The following is an 8,445-nucleotide window of genomic DNA, read 5'->3' on the forward strand; positions in this document are numbered from 1 at the left end:
CCACTTCGATCTCTCACAGATCTTCTACAGCCGCATCTTGCACGGATCAATGATCTAGGGGCCTTGTCAATGTCCAGCTCTCCCTTAACCACTTTAAGGGTGGCTTTCCCAGCACTCTCCAAAACCTCCCCGACTCAGGGTCCTCCATTTACACTCAATTGAACGCTGGGATGACATAGCTGACGTTCTCGTTGCCGTTTACTATGTAGAACATGTTGATTTGAGCGCACGGTAGCATCTCCTTTTTCGCGGAGAATGCTCTTCAGTCTTCTATTGCTAACGCCCTTCATTTCTTGAACCTCAACGGTAATGGGCCTTTCTTCGGTGGGGAATCCAATTAGCTATTTGGAACTTGTAACTGATGGATTTGGGAATAACTCCATCACAGAAAAGCTTCCCTCTTTCGGACTGTCGTTGGGTGTGGATCACCCTCTTTTGGAGTTTAAAATTAGAGAAAAGGACAAATAAGTTCCTGACCTTTTAACCCGCGGACATTTTCGTCCCTGATCATTGAAAAATACTTTTAAATCCCTGACCTTCACAAAAATTAGACGGATGAGTCCCTCCGTCCAAATGCCTCCGTTGAGTCACGGAAAAGTCTGACGTGGCTCCCGTTCTGATGACTTGGCATCATAGATACACACGTGGACTGATGAGTCAACAGGATAGTTTCAAAAATTGGACAAATAAGTCCCTCAACCCTAAAACTACGTCGTTTCTCGTTTGGCCCTAAATGGCCCATTCTTCTTCCTACTCCTCTTCTGTAAGGGCCCGCTTCGAGAAGATGATTAGAGAAGCTCAGGACCCTGTCTGCACCGCCCTTGAGGCCGCCGATGGCGGGGCCAACTTCAAGGAGGACGTTTGGTCCAGGCTCGGCGGCGGTGGCGGCATCATATTACTAATGTTGTCTGTCATATAGCTCAAAATCTTACTTATGCCAATTTCTAAGGTTATTGTCTTGCAAATAAATATCTACATAAATTTGCTGCTACTGACTGTGTAACCCTGTTGCATTCTACAGATGCTCCCGGAGCACCTAGGCAGTGGTGGTTTGGCCGGGGGGAGGGGGAGGGGGAGGGGGGGGCTGACTTGACTCTTGCTTACATTTTTTAGGAGGATGTTAAACACTTCCATTCGGTATATTCTCAATGCAAAAATATTAGTTCATGACATTTTTGTGATTTAGATTTAGAATTTTAGGGAGAAAACAAGTCAAGTAAAACACTAATGAACCATAGTTCTGCTGTTTTAAAATGGCACTTCACATTCATGTATTGCTTCTTATGTTTTTTTTTATAGATAGATTTGAAGTGTTGGATGGGTTTACCTGAATCTGATTCCTATAGCTAGTTTCTTTTCGTAAATAAGGCATTTAAAACAACCTTCTTTAGTAGGTTAAAAGAAAAAAGAGTGAGCTTATTGTTGTTGAAACAAGAGCAACTTGGAGGGCTGCCAATGACTTATACTCAGGTAAATGAGAATCTCTTCAAGTGAATCAATTACTAGATTTAGGCTTTGTAGGATATGCTTACACTTGGTCTAACAATCAGATTGGGGAAGTAAATATTCAAGAAAGGCTAGATAGAGCAGTGGCAATAATAAATTGGAAGGAAGCATTCCTAGAAGGAGTGGTAAAGCATTTTCAAAGATACAGATCAAACGATTGTCCAATCCTAATCGATGTTCATGGGGAGAGCTTAAAAAAGAAGAAGCCATATATTTTCAGATTCGAAGAATGTGGCTTAGAGACTCTGAATGCAAAGAGATTATCAAAAGAAGCTGGGCTGTGAACTATGATCAGATTGAAGAGAAACTAGGAAAGTGCAGCAAAGCATTGCAAGAATGGAGAAAATAGAAATTGGGGAGCTTCCGAAACAAATAAAGGAAAACAAGAACTCATATGACAACTTACATCTCACTCACAAATTGAAGAAACAATTCTGAATTTGAAAAGGGCACAGGCAGACTTAGACGAACTCTTCTATCAAGAAGAGATTAAATGGGCCCAAAGATCTCGTGCGAACTTGTTGAAAGCGGGGAACAAGAACACTCGATTCTTTCATCAGCAGGCATCTCAACAAAGAAGGAATAAAACTGAAAGAATCACTGATGATGAAGGGAATCTCTATAAAGAAGACGAGAAACAGAGTATATGGTTCTCCCTCTTCGACAGCGAATGCACACCGGAACCTTCTCAGTCTGGATGGTGGTTTTTTTGGAGAGAGAAACAGAGTATTCCTGCGTTTAATCTTTGGTCTTCCTTAGGGTTTAATGTAATTCTATAAAAGCTCTGTGGGTGTAATAGGCATTGTACACAAGGAAAGAGATGAGAATGTATATAAGGGGCAGCACACAAAACGACGTCGTTTTGAGTGACAGGGACTTATGTGTCCCTTTTTCAAAAGCTCCATCCCACTAACGTGTCACGTGGGAACGCCGTTAAGCCAGGTAAGCATAGGGGGAGCCAGGTCAGTCTTTTCCGTTGGGTCTGACGGTGGCTTATGAACGGAGGGATTGATCCGTCTAATTTTTAGGGACGTCAGGGACTTAAAAGTATTTTCCAATGGTTAGGAACAAAAATGTCTGCGGATTAAAAGTTCAGGGACTAATTTACCCTTTTCTCTTAAAATTAACTTTCAGAAGTTGGTGATTATTAATAAATATAAGAAAGTGAGGTGGGACAATCCTGTAATTATTTTTGTAGTTCATCAAATAAAACTCTCACATGCAACTCCATCAAATATTTTGCCAACTCTCTTTATCCAACAAGCAGAATATTTATATCCCCGAGTAGTCTTTTTGTATATGGTTAGGAAATTATTTTATAAGATATTGTTGTAAGAGGAAGTTACTATATTTTACAAGATTACGTTTATGTTATATAACTTTTATCTTTTTCTACAATTTCTTTGTAGCAATGAGGATGTAGTACCGTAACAATTTAAGTAATACGGTTTTTTTCTTATGAGGATCTTTTATTGAGCAATCTTATATCGCCAGTAAATAATATCATTTTTTACTAACATTTTTTACTAACATTTGCATTTATATTTACCAGAGTTTGCACACATGAATCAATACAGTTTGCATTTACATTTTTCAGAATTTACATACATAAATTAGTAAAATTTCATTTGTTAAACTTCAACTACTATTGAAGAATTTGAGATTTCGAGATAAAGGAAGCTCTAAAGCGGATGAAAAATAGTAGGGCAATAGAACCGATAATATTTCGATTGAAGTTTGGAAGGGCCTTGGAGAGAAAGACATCAGTTAGTTAACCAAGATTTTTAATGAGATTTTTAAGGTAAAAAAAGATGTTAGATGAGTGGAAAAAAAGCACCTTGATACATGTTTTGAGGGTTACCTGAAACGGTGATTTGGGCTGGAATGTGAGGTCCAGGTCCCTTTGAGTGGCAGCGTCCGATCTTTTTGGATGCTGAGGTGCCACCTGTCTGAATTCCTCGTGAGGAGGTGGGGGTGGTACCTGCAAGAGATTCCGATGCTTAAGTTAGTAAGGTCTTTAAGCAGGTTTTTAGTAGATTGGAGCATGAATTATACCTAGGGGGTACCAGTGTATTTATAGTAGAGTAGATAACCACCTTTGTTGGGTAGTTCTATCTTTTCTGATAGATAAGCGTTCCCTTTATCTTGGGAGTTTGTTGGGATTCTCCTTCTGGATGAGGTAGAGATTTAAGGGGGCAGTTACTTGTTTAGTCAAGTAGAGCTGCACCTTTATGTCGATGTCTGACCTCTTTAAAGAGGTCGGGCTTGTCATGAAGTCCACTTTTATTGGTAGGCCTTTTTGCGTCATTGGGCCTGACTTTTATTTGTTGGGTCAGGGTATGAACAGTGCCCTTGCTTGAGTCCGTTCCTTTTACAGGTCGGGCTCAAGAATTCTGTGGCTGTTGTTAGGGAGGTCAAGTCTCGATCTTGTCGGTGATACCCAACTTTGTTTGAATTTTTGAACGTTGGGGTTTTAATGACCGTCGAATTCTGTGCAGTGGTTTGCTCTTGGGGATTCGCGCTCTTTAAAGAGGGGTAAAAGAGCCGTTTCTGATTCGTTGTTCCTAACAAAGGGGAGTTTTTGGCCCCTCTTCTTCTTTTTGTTTGTTTCTGAGAAGCTGTTTTGCTTTCTTCTTTACCAAAGTATTCTCTGTGTCATTTCATCCGGTTCTGTTTCTTTGAGATTTCTCAATCTTGGCGACTTGAAGGGTTATCTGTTCTTGTCGGCGTGAAGAGGATTGTTCGCGTTTTGTTGTTCTTTAGACGCGCTCTTCCTTTCTTCCTTACGGTCTTCTTCAAGGTTGGTTCCTTTTCTTTTTCCTCAGGCTTATCCTTTTTGATTGCACGCGACTTGCTTTGTTGTTGGCTTTGCTTTGACTATTTTTTCATTTTTGTTGTTTTCGGAGGAGGCTTTATGAGCCGTATTTGAAAGAAAGTGTTTTGCTGCTTAAAATATTTGAAAAGGGCTTAATTCTTTTCTTGAAAGGGTCATTGTGTGTGCTATTATAACTGTTGTTGTTTTTTATGTGCTGTATTGCCCCTAATGGTGCCGTTTTTGACATAGTGTCGTGTCGAGAGGGCGCCATTTGGTTGCTGTGTAGAAAATATTTTCGTGAGAATAGCTTTTCCTTTATTTAGTTGTTTTGCCCGACTTGCATTAGCCAAGCTCCGACTTCTATTAGTGTCTGCCTGCTTTATTTTGCACTGTGTAGGTGTAGTGTTTATGTATTGCAAGGTCATTTTGAACATGCCAACTAAGGTTCCTCCTGATCTTCGGGCCTGGGTAGATAGCGTTGTTCTTAGTTGTGTCCCTGTGATTGACAGAGAGTATTGTGACATGTTTCGTAGGTACCATAGCATTTGTGAGAATAGAGAGGATGAGAGAAACTATGCTTTAGAACCACCCAACCCTGAGGAGAGGGTTTGCTTTCCCCCTATTGTAGAGTCCGAGAAGCCCTTCTTTTATGCCTATGACTGTTTCTTTACTAGGCTAGGTGTCCAACTTTCTTTTACTGACTTCGAGATGGAGGTCTTACGATCTTCCAATCTTGCCCCTTTTCAGCTGCACTCGAATTCTTGGGCCTTTATGAAAATGTTTCAGCTCTTGTGTCAAGGATTGGATGTTCATCCTGCTTTGAATATTTTCTTCTACCTTTTTGTATCCACCAAACCGTATAGTTCAACCAAGAAGTCGGGGTGGATATCTTTCTGAGTTGTACAAGGTCGGAAGGCGTTTTCCATCTTTGACTACTCCTTTCACGACTTTAAAAACAACTTCTTTAAGGTCAAGGGTATGGTGGGTGTCCGACCTTTCTTCTTGTCTGAGAACCAGGAAAGCTTGTTCCCTTTGTATTGATAGAACAACTTTGAGATTTTGATCTTTCTAACTTAGATGATTTAGAAAGGGGGTAGTAGACTTCATTCTGGGTACCTGGGGTCAAGATCCTCATTTGGACACAAAGAGGTATTTGGGAGATCCTAGCCTTCTGAAGTCGGACCTTGGTAATGCCTCTTCCCTTGCCTTTTAATTTATTCTCGTTTATTAGATGTTGATTTGAATCATATCATGTTTTGTTATTGCAGAGGTTATAGCTCCTAAATCTGCTATGAAGTTTCTTCGGAACACCAAAAAGATGATGGTGGCTCGGAACCTCCAGCTGCAAAAGGAGGTCGGAGAGTGTCCTTCACAGCAGAAGATTGGTAATTCTACCCGATCTTCGCCACGGAAGAGGTCGGGGTCGAGTCCTTCTGATCCGAAAATTATTATCCCGGCCCCCTTTTCCCAGCTTATCTCTTTAGACTCTACTCCTTCGTCTCCTTCGTCCATAGAATCACCTCCCAAAAAATAGAAACTTGATGAAGAAGAGAGCATCTATACCAAGAATTTTGATGCTTTGGCCTGGGGAGAGGAGAACCTCATCCCTCATCATCGCATGAGTGTGGACGATGTGGCGATCCAGAATCATCTCCAGATCTTGGCTTGTGGGGGTCTCCGTCTCATTGGAGTCTGCTCTCAACATTCTAAGGAGTTGCAGAGTTCTCAAATTCAAGCTACTTCTGGGGCTCTGGTAGCTGCCCGAGCCGACGTGGAGAGGCTGAGTGAAATCAAAGTGGAGTTGGAGAAAGAGAGGGACACCTTGAAGGCTGACTTGGAAAGAGCTCGGGAGAGGACGAACAAGTCAGAAGTAGCTGCTGCATTGGCCGAGGAGAAAGCCAAGAAATACCAAGAAAGCTATACTAGGGTCTTTGGAGAGAGGCTGGCTCAGGAGAAGGAACTGAAGAAATTGAAGGAGGAGTTGGCCGGGTTCCAGGAGACGGCTGCCTTCGGTATGGATGAAATGTTTGAGAACCTTGAAGCCCAAGTTGAGGTTTTGGCTCTGACCTCGATCTATGCTTTTTAGTATGGATAATATAGTGGTGGAAGGGAAGATCGTTCCTGCAGTCGATTCAGAGGATGAGAAGATGCCTACCCAGGATCTGAAGTCTTCTGGAGCTTGGGCCGGTCTGTCTTCCACCTTGGGACCTCCAATAGCTCTGACTTCCTCCCTGGGAGCCTCACCTGAAGATATTGTTGTTGAGGCCTCCTTTGTTGCTGTATCGGCCGTTCCTGTTTCCGTGCTACCTTCTTCTCCCAAAAGGGATGAAGCTACTAGTGAGAAACTTAACCCCCTTTTTGGCAAGGAGCCTTGAGTTCTCTTCAAATCTCTTTTGTTATTTTGTAGTAGCCCGACCTGTAGGCTTTCAAAACAATCTGGTTTGTAGCGGTTGGCAGTTTCGTGAGCACTTTTCTTCTATTGTTTAGTTGTTTGTTTCAGAACCTTTATTAAGCAATGTCCAGAACTCTTTTATGTAGTACCTTTTTGCCTTAGTAATGCACATTGTGCTTTAATTCTTGAGTTTTTGTTTGTTAATTTCCTTTAATAGGCCCGACTTCAAGTAGTCGGTCTTTGCTAAGTTACTTTTGCAACTCCTTTTTTGTTCCGACCTGTTTTGGGGTCACTTTGTACGAGTTAGTTATATAACTTCTTACATTTACTTGTACCTCGTCGCTTTATCTTACCTAGGTCGGTTAATTATTTTTACAGTTTGTCGAGCATAGGTTAATGCGTTTGAGATAGGAAACTTTAAAAAAGAAATAGATCAAGAATCTTTTATTATCGTTTAGAGAATTCCTTTACAGAGCTATATACTAAAAGCTTTGGTACCCCTAGTCCTTGTACTAGTACCTGATGATAGGACTTTTGTGTGGTTTAGAATTCACAAATGGATTCTCGTTGCAAGTATAGTTTCTAAACCAACAATAATCCTTTCATGCAAAAATTTGTTTGTCACTAAAACAAACCCCTAAAATCTATAAACCGAAGTATTTAAACATCGGGTCGTTCTCCCTAGGAATTGCAATAAAGTGTCCTTGTTATTGGTTATGGAGTATGTTTTGGGATTTTTGGGATAAGAGACATGAAATGTAAATAGCAATGAAAATAAACTAATAACTAAAAAGTTCTTGGCAAAGGTTGGTGGTCAAGGATCTCTATCCTTATCACTAACCACAACATGAGAATTTGTAAGGATCAATCCCACTAAGTCATCCCCTAACTAATAGTAGAGGAAAGTCAAGTGAGCTATATCAATCCAAGTCCATAAGTCCTAGTTCTCCACCAAGTCAATTAGTGAGATCTAGTGTTAATGGCTCCCAGTCGTCAATCACTTGGACATTAGTAACTCAAGAGTTCCTAAGTTACCTTCCCAAGCCAAGAGCATAAAATTCTACTCTAAAATCCAACCAAACATTTCATCAAACACTTGGAAGGCATAAAAGGAAAGCATAGTAAAATTGCAAGGAAAGTAAATCTACACTACTCAATTGCAAGAAATTAAACAACAACTAATCAAATCAACAATAAAGGAACATGAATCATAAATTACATTAAAGAAAAATAGAAGAAACAAAAGTGCATGAATATAAAAGTAAAAACTTACAAGAATTAAATGCTAAACTAGAGAGAAAAAAGGTAGAAGAAGAAGAATTACAAAAGAAAAAGTAAATCAAAGCATGAATTAAACCTAGATCTAAGAATTTCTAATCTAGATCTAAAACCTAATCCTAATCCTAGAGAGAAGTGAGAGCTTCTCTCTCTAGAAACTAACTCTAACTACTTCTAAAACTTAAACTATGACTAATGATCAAAAGTATATTTCCCTTCAATCCTTGGCTTAAATAGCATTAGAAATGAGTTGGATTGGGCCCACAAGGCTTCTAAAATCGCTGGCCACGAGTTGCAATTAGTGAATCACGTGGCAACATCGGCGCGTACGCGTACTGTGCGCGTGCGCGCCCTTATCCACGAAGCAACTATGGCAAATCTTATATCATTTCGAAGCCCCGAATGTTAGCTTTCCAACGCAACTGAAACCGCATCATTTGGATCTCTGTAGCTC

The sequence above is a fragment of the Arachis ipaensis genome, chromosome B5, assembly GCF_059453495.1.
Source record: "Arachis ipaensis isolate K30076 ecotype BB chromosome B5, ASM5945349v1, whole genome shotgun sequence".
Lineage (NCBI taxonomy): Eukaryota > Viridiplantae > Streptophyta > Magnoliopsida > Fabales > Fabaceae > Arachis > Arachis ipaensis.